At 44.1% G+C, this 22,425-nt stretch overlaps 1 pseudogene; it reads right to left on the bottom strand.

The window, feature by feature from the left end:
- Window positions 1-1,884: 1,884 nt before the first annotated feature.
- LOC143682993 (melanoma antigen preferentially expressed in tumors-like) lies at window positions 1,885-15,766 on the bottom strand (annotated as a pseudogene).
- Between the last annotated feature and the right edge of the window lie 6,659 nt (window positions 15,767-22,425).

The following is a 22,425-nucleotide window of genomic DNA, read 5'->3' as shown; positions in this document are numbered from 1 at the left end:
ACAGGAAGACAGGAGAAAAAGTTAGCAGATGATGCTGTGTTTGCCATGTGCCCTTATAGATGAAAGAGGAATCCTGACCGTATTTACCATGTGCCTTTCCAGATGAGAAACTCTGACTGTGTTCACCATGTGCCCTTCCACTTGACAGAGAAACCCTGAACTTCATTGGCCTTCTTGAACCAACTATCTTTCCCTGGATGCCTTTGATTGGACATTTCTATAGACTTGTTGTAATTGGGACATTTTCTCAGCCTTTGAACTGTAAACTAGCATCTGATTAAATTTCCCTTTTTAAAAGCCATTCCATTTCTGGTATATTGCATTCCAGCAGCTAGCAAACTAGAACATTTTTCTTTTAGATACTGTTGTAATTGGAAATGTTTTCTTGATTGGGGATTTTATATATAGGATCATGTCATCTGTGAATGAAGATACATTTACTTCCCCTGCTCTTATTTGGGTGCCTTTTATTACTTATTATTGTCTAATTTATGACAATTACAAGCCTCCAGCTAGGCCCACCTCAGGGCCTTTGCAGCAAAGATTGCCCCTTTCAGTTCTCTTCAAAGTCGCCTCTGCCTAGACAGGCCTTGCCTGAAACTTTATCCCAAAAAAAGTGGTGCCTGTGCATCACAAGTGGCTCTGTTCTCTTAGCCACGGCCCCTGCCCCAGCCTGAAATCATGCCTCTTTCTTGCCGAGTGTGTTTATTTATACTGGAGGGTAGGAACTTGGTCTTATTTTTGCTCCATCCCCAGCATTTGTAACAGTAGTTGTTGAATCAATGGATAACGTGAAAACAACCACAGGTGGAAGATGGAATATGGAAGATGGAAGAACCATCTTTTGGAAGATGGCTGCCTGGTCACTGAGCCGGCTCTCCTTGCACGAAGCTGGGACCTGGAAGACACGGTGGGTGTGCCGGCACTGCCGCTGTAGTGTCCTACGCAGAGGACCTCTCCCCACCCCGTTTAGGACTCACGGATGGAGCCACAGGGCATGAGTACAACCCACGTTCAGGGCAGCCAGGCAGAGTGGGACCTACCCCAGCCCTGCTCAGAGCCCAGCGAGCGTGGCTGCTTTCCTCAGCTTCAGTTCTGGGGGTTGTGTGGGGCTCAGAAGGAGGCTGTGGGGCTCCTTTGCCCGTTCATTTCAGTGGCTCTTGTGTCCTGCTCACTCATTCCGGCTTTCTCAGCCTCCTCCTGGCATGTCCATCTGTACCACCTTCCTGGGGCTGGGGCCCAGCCCCTGGCAAACCTCCAACCTCAGGTCGTGGCCAGCCTCACTCACTCTCTCTGGCTAAGCTTGGGCCCAAAGCACAGCCACTGCCCTTGAGGTGCTTTGCCAGGATGCTTTGCTCCTGGTTTTCTTTCATGCCATTCAGGCCTTGGCTCAATTATCTTATCGGGAGGAATCTTCTCTGACCCGCATTAAACAGTCACTGCTTGTGTTCTGGCCTTGCCAGCGCTCTCGCCTGAGTCTCAGGCCCCTTTGTGCCTAGCTGTTGAGGACTGAGCCTGGCACCCAGCGACAATCAGCTGCCTAGATGTGTCTCCGACACATCTCCCAACAACCCTTGAGCTGCTCTGGGCCCCAGCTAAGGCCCAATTTCCTTCAGCCCAGACCCAAAGACAAGAAAGAAGAACAGAGCGAGGGGCCAGAAGTTGGCATGGACTAAAGGGAGGGCTCCCCAGCGGGGCCCACTTTGTCCCAGGTACCTCAACAGTGTGTGTGCAAAGAATGAGCATCGGAGCTGGGGCTGGACTTTGAACCAAGGAAGGGGAGGGACAGGTGGGAGGAAGAGAGGCAGGATTCTAGAAGGTTCCCATGATGTTTCCTTTATGCTGGAGCTCCCTTGACATGACACCTGCCTAACAGGTAGCCTGTTACCTGGCTGTGCTCGGGATGTAAGAGCAGAGGCCCAGGGCAGGCAGGAGGGCATGGAGGTGGCCGTCCCTCAGCCGGCAGTGGCTTATGTCCAGGTGTGGCAGGGTCCCTGGCCCTGTGTCAGCCAGGTTGTTGCACCTACGTCCAGCTTCTTCAGGTGGGGAAGGCGTGGAGGCTGTGGGACAGGTGGGCCACATCGGTGTCCAGGAGTGCACAGAGGCAGATCTTCAGGGTGTGTACAGTGGGGTCTGCAGGCAGCTGTGGGAGAGAGGAGCAGCATTTCAGGGCAGGGCCTGGGCCTCCTGCTTGCCTGGGGATAAGGTAGGTGCAGAGGCTGGCACTCCATGTGAAGGGAGCATGTCTTGTGGCGTCATCATGCCCTGCAGTGTCACCGGGTCCTACCTACCAGGTCCTGCCCTGAGCTGTCCCAACTCGAAGTTTCTCTCTGGTTAAATGAAGCACCACACTTGACCCATCCATGAGACTGCAGAGAGGAGCCGCCTGCAAAGAGCTCATCTGATGGTAAGGAGTTGGTGGGTGCGTCCATTCCCACTCCAGGGTTGGGTTTGGGGACGTTGCCACTCGGGTTTCCATGCAACCCATGGACTACTCCCCTCTCCCTCAACCCGTGGGAATTTCTAGGTGGTATGCTCGTAGGGGAAAGTCTGCCTCCCTCCCAGAATTGTCCTGCTGGACCCTACCCCTGCCTCTCCAGGAGGGAGGGTCCAACCCTGTGCCCTCCTTGGTTGCTTTGCCAGGGTCCAGTGCAGATGTGTTCAGCAAATCAACGTGCACATCTTCTTTCCCCAAGAAATCTTTGTTTTCCAAAGCAGGGCCCAGCTATAGGCAGCATCTGGCCCCTATGCTCCCAGTTCGTGCCCTCAATTTCCATGAGTAAGTGAGAATGGGCACCCCTTCCTGGCTTGATCCTGACCTTATTTGACTTAGGGCATTCCAGGGGCTCTCTAGAGGTGGAGGTTGCAGGGGTGGATGCAGCTCACCCATTCACCTTAGCATCTGATGCAGGTTGCCTGAGAGATAAGAGTAGGACAGTTGCAGCTTCTGGAGGTGGGCCAGCCCACCCAGCTGGGAGAGGAAGGAGCTGGAAGCTGGCTCATCCTCTTTGGAGAAGGGCCAGTGGCAGGAGGCCAGCTCGAGGCTCTGCACATGGTAGATCCTTCCCAGCTGAGTGGCAAACAGGCTGTCTTCCACTGGAACCCAGTATCAAGGGATTGAGAAAGCCTTCTTGACCAAAACAGGGAAGAGAGAAATGAGACAAAATAAAGTGTCAGTGACTGAGAGATTTCAAACAGGATTGAGAGGCTATCCTGGAGGTTATTCTTATGCATTATCTAGATATCCCTTTTTAGTTTACGGCATATTAGAGTGGCTGGAGGAAAGTATCTGAAAATATAGAGTGGTGTTCCAGTAGCATTGATTCTTTTTTTTTTTTTATTTGTTTTTTATTATTGAACCAAAACAACATAAAAATATGAACATTCTTAGCATACAAGCATTCCATGTATGGTGTACAATCAATGGTTCACAATGTGATCACATAGTTGTATATTCATCACCATGATCATTTTTTAGAACAATTTGCATCACTCCAGAAAAAGAAATAAAAAGAAAAAATAAAAAACTCATACATACTATACCTCTTACACCTCCCTCTCATTGACCACTAGTATCTTCACCTACTCAATATAACCTTTGTTCCCCCTATTTTTTTCTATACCTCTTTCCACTCCCTTTCATTGTTCACTAGTATTTCAATCTACTCAATTTATTTTAACATTTGTTCCCCCTATTATTTATTTTTTTAATCCATATTTTTTACTCATCTGTCCATAAGGTAGATAAAAGGAGCATCAGACACAAGGTTTTCACAATCACACAGTCATATTGTGAAAGCTATATCATTACACAATTATCTTCAAGAAACATGGCTACTGGAATACAGCTCTACAGTTTCAGGCAGTTCCCTCCAGCCTTTCTAATACACCTTAAACTAAAAAAGGAATATCTATATAATGCATAAGAATAATCTCCAGGATAATCTCTTGACTCTGTTTGGAATCTCTCAGCCATTGACACTTTATTTTGTCTCATTTCTCTCTTCCCCCTTTCAGTTGAGATTTTCTCAATCCCTTGATGCTGAGTCCCAGCTCATTCTAGGATTTCTGTCCCACGTTGCCAGGAAGGTTTACACCCTTTAGAGTCATGTTCCATGCAGAGGGGGAGGGCAGTGAGTTTGCTTGCCATGTTGGCTGAGGGAGAGAGGTCACATCTGAGCAACAAAAGAAGATCTCTGGGGGTGACTCTTAGGCCTAATTTTAAGTAGGCTTAGTCTAGCCTTGATTCTTGATCCAATGTGGAACTCCACAGGTTCCCAGCCCTGCTGTGGTCCTTTCCTGGCCTCTTCTGCTGACCCGGGTTGGGCCAGGTCTTGGGACTTCTCTTAACCATCAATGGTAACCAAGAAGGGAACTTGGCCAAGGCCTCAGGGGCCCCTTTACCTTGGAGCTGCTCAAAGTCCAGGATCAAATCTGGGACTCTCAGTTTTGACCTGTGGGGAAGATGGGCTTGTGTGATGAGATGTGCTGACATTTCGGGGGGAGCCCAGTAGGGGTCAGGAGGAGATAGAAAGCAGCAGCCCTGGACTGGGACGTGAGTCTATCCTTGGTTCCCCGGTCCCAGCCTCATTCCACCCATCCTCTCTTCTCCATTGGGCTTTCCCTTAGGCACCTTGGAGCCTTCCAGTTCCCATTCCTCTTGCTGCCTGCTCCCCTAATCCCTAAAAGGTTAGAGCCCCACCCCCTTGATTGCCTTCAGCTGCATCAGCAACCATATAACCCCACCCTCCTGGATCCTGGCTCCCACTCTCTCTGCCTCTGAGCCCGGGCCTGGGACCCTGCATCTGCCTTACCTGGGACAAGCCCTGGGGGCAGCCCATTGAGCCCAGCCTGCAAGCTGACTTGGTGGGGCCAGCTCACTATTATAATGGGGAAAGGCCAGGTGTGCACCAGGACATGCAAGGTCAATGTGGGATTTTTGGCAAAGGCAACAGTGAGCAATGGTGGGTGTGAGCTCTTCCAAAGCAGGTCATGACTCAGCAGGCTCAGGCTGCCAGTTCCAAGAGCTTGGGCAGGGCAAGACTGCTCATTTCCGCAAACCTGATGCAGAACAAGATGTAAATCATCAGAACTCCCCCACGCCACCTTGTCCTGGCCCAGCATCCCTCCCAGGCCAGCCTGGAGCCCCAAGCCTTTGGGGTCCTTGACTGCACCCAATTCCAGCCAGGGGACCAAGGGAGCAGCTCCGTCCTCCATGCATGAGCTGAAGTCCACAGTGCAGACTTACAAGCATGAGACTTAGAGACCCCCTTAAACACTAGTGAGGGGACATGGGGTCCAGAAGCTTAGAGGTTTCAGATCTATTTCTCGCTAGGCTCCAGAGGTGTTGAACTGGTCTAAATATCCCACGTTAAAAAAAAAGAAATCAGTTGAATTTTTAATTTTAGTTTTAAATAGCTTTTTATTTACTTTTTTGTTTTTCTTTTCTGCAAAGGACAGCTATGATTAAAAAAAAAACTTGTATTGAGATATCTTCACATACTATATAGTCCAATCAATCAGATAATGAGTTTTGATTTGCAATTGTTGGGTCATGCATTCCCAGAAAGGGGGTGATACGGGAAGCTGGAGAAGGTGCTCTGTGAAAACAGGGCATGGAATATTGGGATGTTGCTTCAAAGCCAATATCCCACTTTTGTCTTTATCATCAAGACCACCATGAACCTCCTAAGGTCAGTGTCCCCAAACCCTACGTCAACTCTTACTGACTCTGCCTTCAAAAGGCAAAAGGCAAACTTGGCAAATTCACCAAAAACATGGTGAAGAAATTCAGGCAAAGTTTTTTGTCAGGAAGAAACAGAGCCGCCAGGACAGTGTTTCAAGAGAGGGAGAACAGCTGCCCCGAGGTGGCAGAGGATAGAGTTTTTATGGTTTGGGGGTAGGGAGTTGGGGGTAGGGGGTAGGCAGGTTTTCATTGGTGGGTTTTTGAGAGTTGGCAGCCTTCCACAGGTGAAGTTTAAAATTTAAACGCTGCCTTAGTTATGCAGGGTTGTAACTGTTGGAGGGTGGAGGTGGAGTAAGGGGAGTTTACTACATGAATGCACTGCTGGAAGGTGGAGGTTGATTAAGGGGAGTTTTATCTTAAGGGGGCAACTGCTGGAGGGTGGAGGAGAAGCTGGCTGGCCTGGATTGGGGCTGGAGGGGCTTTCTGAAATATTTGCCAGGGGTAGGTTACATCTGGGGGGAAGGGGTCCTGTCCTTCATACCTAACAAAAGGCATATAGGTTCTGGCCATTTCTCATCACTTTCACTCTTACCAAGCAGCCCTGCCACCTCCAGCCCCTGGAAGCTATATTTCAACTGGTTTCCCAGCTGCTCCCCTGCACCTCTTAAGGTCTAAAAGTCGTTTGGTGTCACTTCTTTCAGAGGTTTCACTCTCACTCCAAATACAGTCTGCCCCAGTGAGATTTTTCAATCAGTTCAAAGAGTAAACCAAAATAAGATCAGGGATATTGAAATGAATGTGCAAATGGAGGGAAAACTGGCTTCCAGTGGGGTAGGGAACTCAACTGATCCTGACAGAATTTATATGTCTATAGACAAAAAGTATTTTGAATTATTCTCAGTTATCTACAGTTTACAGAGGTGTAAAAGCGCTCATCCTAATTGTAAATGAACAGCTAGAATGGGGTAAACTGGAAGAGTGTGAACCAAGCAATGTCTAGTTTTCCACAGGAACACATTTTTGTCAGGTCTCAGAAAAAGAACTTTACATATAAAATGGACTCTGTGACCTGGGGGCCTCTCCAGCTTCTTTCAGCTTCTGTTACAGGACCTGATGTGACAAGATAGACGAGCACAAATATTCCGATGCCCCAGCTGCCAGAAGTGAATGAAGTAAGACCAGATAACCGCAGGCATGAGGTCATGTTCTGCCCTGCCTGATAACCCCTGGCAGTGCCTGCCACCGCACATCACACCCTCCACTCCCAGCGTGGTTTTTACCTTTAAAGATCAGGCTCTCAGAAAGAGAGCCGGAGCCATTTTCTTTCTTTTTGCTGGCAGGTTTCACTGGCTCCCATTTACCTTCTCCAACCTGCTTTCTCCCTGCCCTCTTTCCTCAATATATCAGTTAAGCTGTCCTGCGTGGATTCCTTAATGATTTTTTCCTCCTATACTAGCACAGAGCCTGTCATTCAGACAGCTCTTTTATCCCATTTATCAAATTATAATCCAGTTTGATTCTATGAGGCAAACAAAAACTGAGAGGATTGTTTTTTTTTTAAGAAATCCCCAAACACAAACTGACTACAGACAATTTGACAAATTGTCTAATCTCACTTATAAATATTGCAGCAACCACATAAAATGCAATGGTAGCAAAGCACATGAAAATAATAAGACTATGACTAAGTAAGAAATACTAGAAAAAATCAAGGAAACTCCAATATGAGTAAATTAAAATTCACCATTTTAATAAGACCAGAGGGGGAAAAATAAGTGTCTTCATTATGGAGAAAACAAATGTAAACGAATACTATCTTTAATAATCTGAAATTTGGATGAAGTTTTCTTAAAACAATTCATTGTAGGATTATTTATGGTTTAGTAAACTTGAAAATAACTCTGCAAAAAGAGAATTATTAAATGATGGAATATTAGTACTTAAATGGTTATAAATTTTAAATAAAATGGGTAATTTCGATGGGCTATTAATTTTTTAAGCATAAAAATATTTACTATGTTTCATATTAAAATGTATTAAGATATAAACCTTCCCAATAAGGCTTAAAGAAAAAACAAAGTCTATGATAAAGAGAGGCTTTTTCTCTCTCCTCCTCCCTCTGCCTTCTCCTCCTCCCTATCCCCATCCCGGTCCCCCTTTTCCTCCGCTCCTCACAGAAGTCTATAAGTGTATTCCTTTCACCTGGTGCCTTTATATTTCCCTTTGGCCGTAGAGTCTAGGAGGACTGTAGGAAGCACAAATTGTCAGGGCAAAAGCAAATTGAAAAAAAAATAACAATAAAGGGCTTAATTCTCCCTGGAGCAGAAAGGAAGAGACTTATTCCTCCCTCTCACCTTTCTTTGCATTTATTTTAGAAAGCCAGTAATTGTAAGCTCTTTTTCTTTGTCCTTTAAGAAAAATGTATGTAATTATGTGTAACAGGTTGCATAAGACTCTTGCATTCAATTTCATCATGCAAGGTCTCCTCAAGGAAGGAATTAATTCCTTTGTAATGTAATCAAGGAAGATATTGCCCCTTCTTGCCAATTTCCTGGAAACATATGAACTCCCAGGGGGTTTCTGGCTCCAAATGGCAAACCTACCTGCACACTATCTTGACAGTGTGTATGGAACTGGCTTATCTGCTCATCTATGTAAAAAGGGTGAGAACTCCTTCTGTCTTTGCACTCGCTTTGCAAACTGCCTATATCGAGTTAATGTTTTTCTTTTGAAAACTCTTTAAGGAACATGTAAATAAACTGGTTCACATTGTCTTTAAAAAGGTTAAGTAACACTGTAAGATGGATTGTGACAATAGTTTAGGGCCTTTTAGGTTTATGAAAATATTCCCAGAAGAAGAGACAATGTGAAACTCAGAAGGCTGAGTAAGAACTAGCTCCAACAAGAGAGCGTGGTGGTAAAACATTGTGATTATTCTTATTACTACTCAGGTGTACACCTAATCATGGTTAAAAGTGGGTTAATTTGTGTTCTATATATGCTCCCACAATTAAAAAAAAATGGTACCATATCCCGATTCATTGCATGCAGAGTAATTTTGAATTATGTCCTTCATTTTGACTCTTTTGATCTCCTGGTGTTTCCAGACAAAGGGTGCGGCTTTTTTAGCCCAACATGCTCAATTACCAATTCCTGAGACACCCGGGTTTCAAAGAGAGCAAGAGTTTATTACGAGGTGCTTAGTAGGAAAGCAGATGGGCCTAATGGCCCAAAATCTGTCTCCTGGAGTTTAGGAGGTTCAAGGTTTTTAAGGATTTTAGCAAGTGGAGAATGAGGTCATTTGGGGTAATAAGTTCAAAGCAGAAAAGAAGACAGTGTTATTATCATTTCAATAGGAGAACACAAGCTGATAAGGGGGAGGCAGAGATGTCACTTCAGTCCTAAAGGTGTGAGCCGAAAGGAAGGGAGACAAGTTATCTTTCAATAGCAAAATCTAGCCGATATGATCTACAAATGTCCTGGGCTGAGGCTAGTCAATGGCTGACTTCATTAGCATCAGGGCCTTTGTCCTACAAGAAAATGACCAGACAAAGGGCGTGACAGCTCTTACAGTCACACAGGCACAAGCTAAGGGCTTTTACAATCATTTCAGACATCAGGGCAGTCCAATTATAGTTTAGGGCTTTCAGGTATTTCCCTCTGTCTTCTCCAGTATCCCAGAAAGCAAAAAAAGGAATATGATTCAGTAATCAAAATCATCCCTTAAATCCTAACTTCTTGGTTACCCTGGCACAGTACAGGTTAGCAGTGGTCAGGAGCCAGCTGTCCCGCACAGGACAAGGGGATATTTAATCTTCTCTTCTTTGTGCATTTTAACCAACTTTAAGAACCAAGTTTCTTTTTTTTTTTTTCTTCAAATATCTGTATTGAGATTTCTTTATGCACTATATAGGCCATGCAAAGTGTACATTCAGGATCTCACAATATCATCATACAGTTGTGTATTCTTCACCATGATCATTCTTAGATCATTTGCATCTCTCCAGAAAAATAAATAAAAAGAAAAAGAGGAACCCGCCCTACATCCCATACCCCTTTCTCTCATTGACCAGTAGTATTGCAATCTGCACAACTTTTTTTTTTACCCCTTATCCTACCCCACTACCCCAAGTTTCTTTTTAGGAATAACTTGAATTACTCATCTATCTCTGCTCTGATATGTATCATCATTCCCCATAAGCAGGATCAAAGGTGTGGACATTTTCCTAAGAAAGAGAAGCTCTACTTCTCAGAGGCAGGAGGTGGGGATTGCCCTGAAGGAGCACTGTTTGCAAGGAGCAGAGATTCCTCCACTCTGCTTATCTGGCCTTAGTTTCGGAACCTCTCTGGGTGGCTGCTCAAAGGGGTGAAGACTGATCTATGGGGCCTCATCCAACCCAACAGAAATCGCGTTAGAAGAGCAAAATTTTGGGCTCACAGGAGCCATGGGGGAGGCAGAGTGGGCTTTGCAGTCTTGGTGTCCTTGGGCTCCAGCTACACTGCTTAAGCCTCTGGAGAATTCCATGGGGCACCAAGAAAGGAGACCTTTTTAATCAGAACCATCCATGACAAAGAAGAGCCCAGAGCAGAAGATGGTCAAGGACACAATGCAAACCCCAGCCGACAACTTCCCTGCACTTTAGTTGCTCCAGAGGCTTCCAGCTGGGTCAATCTGAACAATGGGCGGGTTTGACAAGCCTGTACCCTGTCAGGTGGGCAACCAGTGTGACCCTGGCACTTAGCAAGGGGTCAAGTGTGTGTGACTTAAGTCAGGGTCCCCCCCACCCACCCTCATTACCAGCAGGAAGCTCTGGGCTGGGGGGACTGAGGAGGGTCGTGGAATACCAAGACCCAGGGGACTTTCCCTCATGGATGTGGGCCCAAGATGGAGCCTTAGCACCTGAGAATGGGCCTTGCCTGAGGCCCAGGTCTAGAAGGCAGGCCTCCCCTTAGGACAAGCCGGAGGACCCCAGACCTTTGACCCGGGGTTCCCGTGCCTGGTCCTGAAGCACATCCTCTCCGAGCCCCACAGCTTCCCTGGCTGAGCCGTCCCACTGTGTGTGCCCGGCTCCTCTCCATCATGGGGCAAAGTGGCCATAGCAAGACAAAGAGATCCTTCAGAGATCCGTACTACCCTCTGTGTCACTTTCTATTATTCACAATAATTAGCTCAACATTAATAAACTCCTAGAGGAAAAACATGGGGGGAAATAATCAGAATCTCATGAGGCAATGGATTCCCAGAATTTAGATCGAACAACAACAGAAAACAGGCAGCAGTGCACTGCATTCCAGGAGCAGTGCTTTTGGCAGAGCCAACGCAAGAGACTCCCACCGTGACTAGAAGAGGCCAGCTCTGAGAGCCAGCAGAAGGGGCCCAAAGTGCAGGAGAAACAGACCTGGTAGACCTTGCTGTTCTGATTCCACCCGAGAAGTGACTGTCTTGGATCTCATGACAGAATTGGGGTGCCCAAGTGGAATAGTTTATGAATTTCTTTGGGGGGGGAGGGTGATGGCACAGTGGCACTATGCATCCAGAATGTAGTCATGTGCTGAGAGTCACCCATTACCTTTTCTCTTCCTAAAAATGAGGGGGAGTCAGGGATGAATCCAGACCTGGCACCGTGGGATCAACAATTTCATCTTGATCAAATGGGGGAAAAGTGTAATTAATAAAATATCAGTGGCAGAGAGAGTTCAAATAGAGTTGAGAGGCTATTCTGGAGATTGCTCTTACACAAGCTTCAGGTAGACCTTATCACCTGCTAACCCCCAACCAGAACCATTCCAGTCAATCCTAAAGAACACCTAGGGCAATATATGAGATTTCACAAGGGTTCCATGCACTAGAGTAACTTGCCAGAAACCTACAACCTCCAATTGGGTCCGGGGTCCAGATAAGTCCTGACACCTAGCCCAGCCTCTCCAGAACATCTCCTAGTTCCATCTCCCAGTTCCATCTCCATAACCCATATAAGTGACAGACACTTCCAATATGAAAAATTAAGAATTGCCATAGCCCAAACAACCCCAATGAGAGGTATGGAAAGATCAAAGGTGATGGTGGAATTATAAATAGAAGATAGGACTTAACAAATGAATATGAATGCTGAATCATTAAATTGATATCTCTTTCAGTTTCCAGTATTTTAGAGCAGCTAGAAGTAAAAACCTAAAATTGTGAAATAGTAACCCATGTCAAAGTCTGAAATATGTTCTACAACTAATTGTGGTGCTGTGCTTGGAAATTTGTAGCTTTTTTGTATATATGTTATTGTTCACCACAAAAAAAAAAGGAAAAAAAAGTCAATTGTGATGATAAGTATTTAAGCCCTCTAGCCTCCTATATTCTGGAACAGCTAGAAGGAAAAATCTGGGCAGATCGTATGGTAGCCCATGACAAACTCTGGGATCTGTCCTGTAACCACTTTTTGAAGAGTGCTTTGAAAACTATTGCTTTTTTATTTCTTTGCTTTGTATATATGTTATACTATACACTAAAAAGGGATGAAAAAAATGAGGGGAAGTGATCTTTACGTTGGCTTTTAGCATCAATGGAAGCCTCCTTTTGGTTGCCTGGATCCACAAGACAGGACAGAGAATAGAGAGCTTAGAAAAACAATTACCTGAAATGCACAAACACTCCCTTACCCACCAAATTCAGTTTATCTCTAGCCACTTGCCCTTTCACTTTTGGTTCCACCCTTCACTTAGGGGAGATACAGATGACAATTCTATAAATGAATGAACCAGAGTTTAGAGAAGAAACTGCCCCAAATGCTTGTTGAACAGTGAAGATACTAAAGCCACGTGAAAGGGGCATCATTCAAACAGACCAGAAGTAGAGCTTGAAGCTTATTTACTTTAATCCTCAACATTGTACAAACACCAGCCCACTGTACACTTTCAACTAACACAGATAAATTACATGGATAGCTGAGCCCCAGTTTTATCAAGTGATAGAGATCACCATTAGAAGAGTTCTGGGAACTGTTTGTTTTGATAGTTTTCTCTACACCACATCATCCATTTGGGAAATCCACTACCCCACTGCTGCCACTCTTCTCTATCAGGTCTTCTGTGTCTTTAACATTACATAATGTACATTATAGGATAATTCAACTTTATGTCATCCTGATTTAGCATTTGCAATATTTTCTGCAAGCTGGCATGCACCTGGGCAAGTTCTGGCTTCTTGATGCTCCCCCACCAGTGTTCACCTGAGTCCCCGTAGCATTCGGTGGGACACGGTACTAAACTTGCTTCAGCGCCCTGAACCCTGTTAAGTGCCTGAACACATTGGTGACACCTGGGGTGGAGATGATATCACCAAAGACAAGGGAGTGGTGGTGGTGCACCTGCCTAGGGAGGGCAGGAGGGCTTTGAGTTGAGGTTCCTTCAAGACGCACCCCTTCATGTTCAGGTGTTGGAGGGTGCCTAACACCTCACCCAGCAGAAGCTTTAGAGGCCAGGGGACAATTCCAGAAAACCATTGTTACACAGAACCAAATCCTTCAGGCAGGTGGCACGGACACTTTGAGACAAGTAGGTGACATCATGGGCAGTAGGTCTACATTCACTGACCACCAGCATCTCCAGTAGTTTCTGAAGACCTCTGTGGAGAGACAGGGACATTTAAGTCTTAGGGTTGGAGCACTAGAGACATTTGGGAAAGGCCTGGGAATCAGACTGAGACATTTTCATTGCCCCTACGTGCAAAAGGTAGGAGCGAAGCTTCTTACTGTCAAGAACAAACCTTGGAGTCTAACACTTTCCCATTCCCATTCATCTCAGGAAATGGCACTGAGCACACTGACTTCTCTTAGTCTCTTTCTTGATCTCAGCTTCTAACGAACCATGTAAATGCAATAGCCACTCATCCTGTAAAGTTGTTCTGGGAATTAGGGGCATTTAGGTACCACTCCTACATGAGGTGGACTTTTACTGGGCAGATGGCTTGGGAAGCCACTTTCCATGTTTCCACTGACCCAATGGCCAGGCCCTATGAGAATGACTTCCTACTCCAGGACTTGCCAAGAGAAGTTTATGAGACATAAGTGAGAGGGATATGTTGATTAAGTTCATTGGATAGGAATTTGTGGGGAGCAATTATCTCCTGAAATATCACTCTCATAAATTACCACCTTATTCTCCCTTCTCTATAGAGACCCTTAAACTCCAGGAAAAAGAGACCCCATATCAATTTTTTCAGGGTTATATCTCCTATTCTTAACAGCACACTTGGCGTCTACCAGGTGCTTGAATGAATAAATGAAAGAATGACTGGATGCAATGCCTGTCCATGACATTTCTTTCTCATCTGTCAGAGATGACAGCCATCAGCTTGTCTAGGTCCCCAGGACAACATTCACGGATGGTTGCCCAGTTATCTTCAGAGGAACTTTCCACGTACTCACCCAGGTACCTTATACAGTTGACCTGAGATATTGCTGAGTCTCAGGTAGAATGTTCCTTGAGGTGGTCCAGAGGACTTAGTAGGGAGAAACAGTCAGCAAGGAACTTCCAGGGAGGACCCCACTCGTGAAGATGCTCAGATTGTGCATTTTCCCAAACTCCCTTCACCATCCTGATGGAATCTAGCTCCTTTGGGAAATATTTACCAGGCTGCATATTGGCACTTTCATCTCCAATGCCAAACCATGCAGGTGCAAACAGCCATGGCTTCTCTTCACTCTCTGCATTATGTAGAAGGAGACCCCAGACAGGTGGGCACACTTGAAATAGCTTAATTCAAGGTCTGCATGTATTTGCACAGGTTTTCTGTAGCACCGAAGCTGTTCTCTGGGACTGAGTGTGAGCTGGTCTGCCTTTGGGTCTTTCTGAGTTTGAGTCATGAGAAAGTATGAAGGCCAGGTGTCATGGTCAGGTTCATGTGTCAACTTGGCCAGGTGGTGGTACCTGTTTGTCTGGTTGGGCAAGTGCTGGCCTGTCTGTTGCAATGAGGATATTTCATAGAATTAAATCATGATCACATCAGTTGCATCCACAGCTGATTCTATTTGTAATCAGCCAACAGGAGTGTCTTCTGCAATGAGTGATGCTTAATCTGATCACTGGAAGCCTTTTAAGGAGGATTCAGAAGTGACAGTCTCCTCCTTCCTGCTTCGGCCAGTAAGCATCTCCTGTGGAGTTCATCCAGACCCTCCATCAGAATTGTTGGCTTCACAGCCTGCCCTGTGGATTTTGGACTCTGTGTTCCCATTGTCACGTGAGATACTTTTATAAATTTTATATTTGCAAGTGTAACCTGTTGATTCTGTTTCTCTAGAGAACCCTAATTAATATACCAAGTCTCAGAGCATTCCTCCCAGTTGGAGAGCACAAGGTCATGGGTAAAATCTAGCACCTTCAGCTTGGATCTCCTGGGGGGACCCAAATGGGAGGCCTGAGATGCTGATTTTCAAGACTAGTTGGCAGGACTGGGATGAGACCAGAAACAGCAGACCTAGGGAAAGGGTCTCTATCCCAGCCCCCAGCCATGGTCAAGCCCATCTGCCAGCCCTTCTAAGTGGCACTCTTCTGTCTAATTCCCTCTTGATTCCTCCTCAGCTCTCATTTTTCATGTGGCCTTGCATGCACCCCTTAAACCTCACCCTTACCACTGCAGAGGCTCTGAACTGCACCAGATACTTTCTTCTTTGAGGGACCATGAGCAATAGCCTCAAGACCTCCCCAGATTCATGGTGTACCTCCAGAAGATTCTGGCACATTCTTTGGCTTTGCATTCCTAAAATCCAACTCACAGTGCTCCTATCAGCACCCCATATCTAGTTACCTGGGACAAGCTGTGTGAGCAGGAACAAATTCTTCACCATCTAGTATAGCTTCCAACATGGTTTCCAACTGCTCCCTTAATGATCCCAGACAGAGGCAGGGGAAGGGCCAGGCCTGCACCAGCATCTTTACAGTCTTTGCGTGGCCCCTAGGGAAGGCTGCTGTGAAGAGTGCCGGGCAGAGACCCTCAGGGAGCTCCTCCAGGGCATGCAAGACTGAGTCCTCATCACTCAGCAGGCTCTGAGCTGCAGGTTCAAGTGACTGAGGGGGTCTCAGTTGGCTCATCTCCACTGACCTGGTACAAGGTAAGGCAAGGGGAAAATCCTCAGTGGGACTTCCGGAACCAGGACCACCCAGGCCTCAGCCCCTCTTCTCAGAGGCTCCTGAATGGACTACCTTGAGGCCCTCCCTACTTCTCCTTCCATCTGCGGTTACTGGCTGTTCCCAGCTCAGTCCCAGTGTCTCTGACCCTGGCAAGAGGAGGCTGTGATAAGAGTATCCCAGATTCTAAGTATCCCTTATCTTGATTTCGAGCCTCCAGGAGCAGCTTCCTGCCCACCGCCCTGCGCTTTGGGTCCTGAGGACTACAGAGCAGGGGTGACTGGTGCAGCAGGAGAGTATCATTACTTCCAAATTTCCTTTCTTGACCTTTTCACGGATCTTCACTCTCACCTCCAACGTGTTTAAAAGGAACGCATGCAGACAAACACTAACCCCACCTGAAAGCTGGGAGTCCAGGTATGAAGATTCCTTGGTGATGTTTGTTCCCATTTAGTACTACCAGGCTCCATCTCATTCAGCAATAAAATGATTTTCAATAAAATTAGCAAGATGGAGAAGCCCTCTTTGGTGGGGCTAATAATACAAAAATTAGATCTCTTGATACTGTCTCGCAGGAATTCTGATTCTATCAATGGTGTCTCACTGTCCTTCAGAAATAGCAGTTTGTATCTTATTGTAAACATGTGTAGATTGCTATTATCTCTACTTTGCTACTGAGAATATCCAGTTAATTTTTAAAGTTATATGTTACACAAGCACCTAAGTAGATGCTCAATATCCTTAGTCATCAGGGAAATTGAAATCAAAGCCACAATGTCTACCACTTCTCACCTGACAGGTAATGATTATTTTTAAAAAGAAAGGTAAGAGTTGAGGATGATATGGAATATTGGTGCCAGTGTACTTTGTCGGTGGGACTGTAAAATGGTACAATCTCTGTGAAACAGTACGGCTAAACTTAGAATCACCGTATGTCCTAGAAATTCGATTTAAAGTGTGTACCTGAAGGAATTGAAAGGATGGACTCCCACAAATACTTGTACATGAGCAGCAATACGCACAAGCCCTGGGTGATCCCAAAGGCCAAGGCACCCGAGGAAAGGAGATCCGAGAGAACCAGAAATGCCACGGACAAAGATGTGCCAAGAAAGAGAGAATAGCTGAGCATAAGATGCGAGTCTCAACGAGACACACCATGGCAAGCCCTCAGAATTTGGGGGTTTGTGGGGTGTATGGTCTGACAACTGACAACAGTTCAGGTCATTGGGCAGCGGCTGGCTCTGAGAGAGACCTTTGCCCCAATCCCCTTCAGGGAAACGTAGCAGAGGCAGTACTTATTTTTGTCCCCATCTTTTCTCTTTCCATTCTCCATTTGTGATGAAAAATGGTTTGGAAAAGTCACAAACTGATGCTCCAACCCCTCTCTCAACAACAACAGTAAACAACCCTAGCAATCCAGATGAGTGGGAGATCTAGATTTCTGGAGTTATAAAATTACAAAACACACAGGAAAGTATAGATCATTCACAGAAAAAAAGAATTTGTCAAAAACCATCCCTGATGTGGCTATATAATACATATCAATAAAAATAAAAAATTCCTGGGGAACTACAAATCAAAGACTTCAAATCAACTGACGAGTATGTTCACTGAGCTAAAAGAATCTGTATAGAAATTATTAAAGTAAATTGGGAAACATTATCTGAACAAAAGAGAAATTATTATGTAAAAAAATAACCAAACAGAAATTTGAGCTGCAAAGTATAGTAATTTAAATGAAACATTTTAAAGATTAAATAGCAGATTTTAACAGGTAGAAGACAAGATGAGTAAACTTGAAGACTACTGAAATTGTCCGGTGTGAGATTCAGAGCCTGGGAAATGTATTGTTGGAGTTCCAGGAAGACAGGAAAAAGAGGCAGAAAAAGAGTAGTTGAGTAAATAAAAGCTTCCCAAATAAAGAAATGCACTTTAGACACAAAGATACAGAGAAACTAAATGTAAAGGGTGAAAAAAGATATTCCAGCAAACGATAATCAAACGAGAACCAGACGCCTTTCATACAGGAGACCTGGGTTCAATTCCCAGACCACGCACCACCCCCACAAAAGAAAAAAAGAGAACCAGAGTGGCTATATTGTCAGACAAATTAAGACTTTAAGCCAAAAAAGATTACAAGAGACAAAGAGAGATATAATATATTGATAAAGGTTGAATCCAGTCATAAGATTTAACTATTTAAAACATACACGCCCCTCATAAGGCTAAAAATATATGAAGAAAAAAGTTTTAAAAAAACAAACAAAAAACAAAAATAAATAAATAAATAAATGAAAAAATGTATGAAGAAAAAAATGGACAGAATTGAAGGGAGAAATTGTGCTGCAATCACAGTTGGAGACTTTAATATATCACTTCCAATCACTGATGGAACATCTAAGCAGAACAGCAACAGGGAACAGCAGACTTTGGCAGCATTATTAACCAGTTCGACCTCACGGGTATATATGGGACACTCCACCCAACAGTAGCAGAATACACATTATTCTCAAGTGCACATGAAACATTTTCCAGGATAGACCACAGACTAGGCCACAAATCAAATCAAAAAAGAAATTAACAACTCAATGTACAATAGCATCTAAAAGAATAATATACCTGGGAATAAATCTAACTAACAATGTGAAAGTTTACACAACATTGCTGAGAGAAATTAAAGAAGAACTAAACAAATGGAAAGCCATCCCATGTTCATGGATAGGAAGCCTTAATATTGTTAGGAGGTCAATACTGCCTAAAACGATCTACAAATTCAATGTAATCCCTATCAAAGTTCCAGTAGCCTGTTTTTAAAAAACGGAGAACCTGATCCTCAAACTCATATGGATTTATAAGGGTCTCCAAATAGACAAAGCAAGCTTTAAAATGTTTTTATAAATATATACAGAGCTACAGTAATTAAAAATGTGGTACTGGCACAAGGATAGACACACAGACCACGGGATAGTTTTGAGTCCAGACATAAATCCTCACATCTATGGTCACTTGATTTTCAACAAATGTGCTATGTCCATTCAAGGGGGAAATAATATAGTTTCTTCAAGAAATGGTGCCTGGGTAATTGGAAATCCGACCTGCAAAAGAATGAATACAGACCCCCTTCTCTCAACTATACAAAAATTAACTTAAAATGGATCAAAGACCCAAATATAAAAGCTAAAAGGCAACATAAGTAAATGTCTTCAGGACCTAGTAGTAGGCAATGGATTTTTTTGGCTTTTACACAAAAGCACAGGAACAAAATAGAAAATAGATGAAAAAAAAAGAGCAAACATCGAAACTAAAAACTTTTTGGGCATCAAAGAACATTATCAAAACAGTGGAGACAACCTACAGAATGGGAAAAAATATTCGGAAACCATATATCTGATAAGGGTTTAATATCTTTAATATAAAGTACTCCTACGTCTGAACAACCCAATTATAAAATGGGCCATGGATTTGAATAGACATTTCTCCAAATAAAATATTTATATACCCAGTAAGTATATGAAAAGATGCTCAACATCATTAGCCACTAGATAAATTCAAATTAAAACTACAATCACATACCACTTTATACCCCCTAGGATGGCTATTAACTAAAAAACTAAAGCTAGAAGTGTTGGTGAGGATGTGGAGAAATAGGAACCCTTGAACATTATTGATATGATGGAAAATGGTGCAGCCATTGTGGAAAAGTTTGGCTGTAGGCATAGAATTACCATATAATGCAGCAACTCCACTCCTAGGTATGTACCGAAAATAACTGGAATATGCCCCAAAGAATTGAAAGGAGGAAATCAGATATTCGTACACCAATGTCCATTACAGCATTATTCACAATAGCCAGAAGGTGGAAGCAACCCAAGTGTCCATCAACAGAAGAATGGATAAACAAAATGTGGTCTACCCATACAATGGATTATTCAGCCGGAAAAGGAAGTGAAGTGCTGGTACATGCTACAACATTGATATACCTTAAATAAGCTAGAAGCAAAAAAGACAAATATTGCATGATTTATTTTAAATGAAATACTTAGAATAAGCAAATTCATAGAGACAGAAGGCAGAATAATGGTTTCCATGCGTAGGGAGAGAGAGGAATGGGGAGTTATTGCTAAATGAGTATGAGTTTTTGTTTGGGATGAAAAAAATAGTCTGGAAATAGATCATGGGGAAAGTTACACAGTTACACAGTATTGTCAGTGTACTTTGTGTCAAAGAATTCACCAGTAGAAATGGTTAAAAGTATTTTTATGTTATATATATTTTACAACAATAAATAAATCTTAAAAAAATAAAAAAGGAATGAAGTTCTGACTTCTGCTACATATAGCATGGATGAACCTTGAAGATACCATGTTAAGTGAAGTAAGCCAGATACAGAAAGATAAATATTGAATGAAATAACTAGAATATGCAAATTCTAGAACACAGAACACAAATTAGTAGAATACAGATTATCAGGGCCTAGGGTGGGATAGGAAATGGAGAGTAAATTCTCAGTGGGTAAAATTGCTGTTTATGGTGATAGAAAACTTCTGGTAACGGATGGTGGCATTGGTAGCATGACATTGTGAATGTAATTAACACCACTAAGCTGTATATTTGAATGTGGTTAAAATGGGAAATTTTAGGTTGTATATTTGTTACCAGAATAAAAATATTAAAAGGCTGTAGAGGGCAATGCAATGGTGGCTCAGTGGCAGAATTCTCGCCTGCCATGCCCTAGACATGGGTTCAATTCCCAGAGCCTGCCCATGCAAAAAAAAAAAAAAGTAAAAAGTAAAAAAAACTATAGAAATGTACAATATGGTGACTCTAAGGTAAATTATGGACTACATGTAATAATATAATTATAATAATATTGTATCAATTGTAACAAAAGTACCACATTAATGCAAAGTATTAACAATAGGAAAAACTGTGTGTGTGGAGTGGTGTGTATATGGGAATTCTCTACTTTCTGCATGATTTTCCTATCAACTTATGACTTCTCAAAGAAAAAAAGGGGTAAATAAACAAACCAACATTTAAAAAATGCCCTGAATGTACCCGGCCCAAGCACATGCCCAAGAATAAATACCAATGGGTAGTGATGCATCTAAGGGACTCAACAAAGATTCTGCAGAAAATGACCCATATTCACAGTTACTGACCTAAAATTACTCAATGTTATGGCCACATATTACAAAGACACCTTCTGAGGTCCTGTTGCTTTCCATGACCATAGAATTTCTTGTATTACTTCAGGAAGAATGAGTCTCCTTGTTAAGGGGATGGGATTAAGCTCACAAAGGACTCACAAGGTCTCCTTGAACGTTTCCTCTTTGGAGAGCTTCGAGCCATTGGAAGTGGAGAGCCCCACCATATATTGGGGCTGTGCTTCACACTGAGGATGAGGCTTACTGAAAACAACTGGTCTACCATAGCCTTTCTCCTCTCCTTGCAGACAGTGTCCCAGGACCCTCCGACCTCTGTTCCTGCCCTGGGACCTTCTAGAAGGGGTTGTCACCATTATTACTGACACCAGCAGAAGCCTGGCCAAGTGTCAACTCTAAGGTTTTGGCTGAACTCCCTTTGCTTCCCCTGCTACAGACAACTCCTTTCCAGAGGGGATCAGGGAGGTGGGTTGGGGAAGAGAGCAGATCCCAAACCCTCCCTGCCAGAATGGAGATGGAAATCCTAAAGTGGCAGCCAGACCATGCTGTACAAATGCCATGGTTGCTTCATAGCGTTGAAAAATTCCATGCATGCCCAATTCCTTTTACAATTGACATGTATTTTTTTGCTTCTCAAATGTAACAGGTTAAAAGGACACAGTTGCTTTGGGGTCTTGGTACATGCATTTGGATGATTTTTGGTGATTTTCATCAAAACTTTTGGAGCTGCAAGTATAGATCACACTGAATTAATGAAAATGCCCCATAAGCCTACTGGCAAAGCCAGTGACTCCTGGTCACCAAGAGCCTGTTTAATTTGGTAGACAAACCTCTGATTTCATTTTTCCATTTACAGAAGTTAAAGGTGAACACAGTGAGAGACCAGGACAGGAGAGAGAGGGGAAGGGGTTGGAAAGGGTCCACAGGCATCTTCCTTGAAGGAGAAGAAGTGCATACTGCAGGGACTGAGGAGGGAAGGGGGCGGAGTGAATGGGAGTTCCACAGATGACTTACCTGCCGGGGTACATCCTGGGCAGCTGAGAGGTGAGATGCTGGATATGGGTGGAAGGTGCTTCCCAGTCGGCTCAGATGCTGGATGAACTCTGAGACTTCAGCAGCCCCTGGGCTGGGCAACTTCCTTAAATGGAGATACCAGGGCTTCTGCAGTGACAGCCTCATCTCAGCCTTCTACCATCCCTAGAAGTCCTTTCCCCTTGGAGTTTTTTTTGTCCTCACATCCCCCTCCCTTATCTACTCCTTTTCCCTGCCAAGAACCACCTATCTCCTCTCCAGATTACAGTGGGCCTGGGTATTCCCTCCCTGAACTTCCTAGGTGGAGGGGGCCTCCCACCGGGCAGTGCTGACAAACCCTGGGGCTTCTGGAGTTGCATGTTTTGGTGTAATCCGACCCCACCCTCACACTGGTGGCTTTGAAGTAGTTTTACCTCTAGGTGCCTC

The sequence above is a fragment of the Tamandua tetradactyla genome, chromosome 5 (genome assembly GCF_023851605.1).
Source record: "Tamandua tetradactyla isolate mTamTet1 chromosome 5, mTamTet1.pri, whole genome shotgun sequence".
Taxonomy (NCBI): domain Eukaryota; kingdom Metazoa; phylum Chordata; class Mammalia; order Pilosa; family Myrmecophagidae; genus Tamandua; species Tamandua tetradactyla.
The sequence above is the reverse complement of the archived record's forward strand: the minus strand, read 5'-3'. Positions and strand labels throughout refer to the sequence as shown.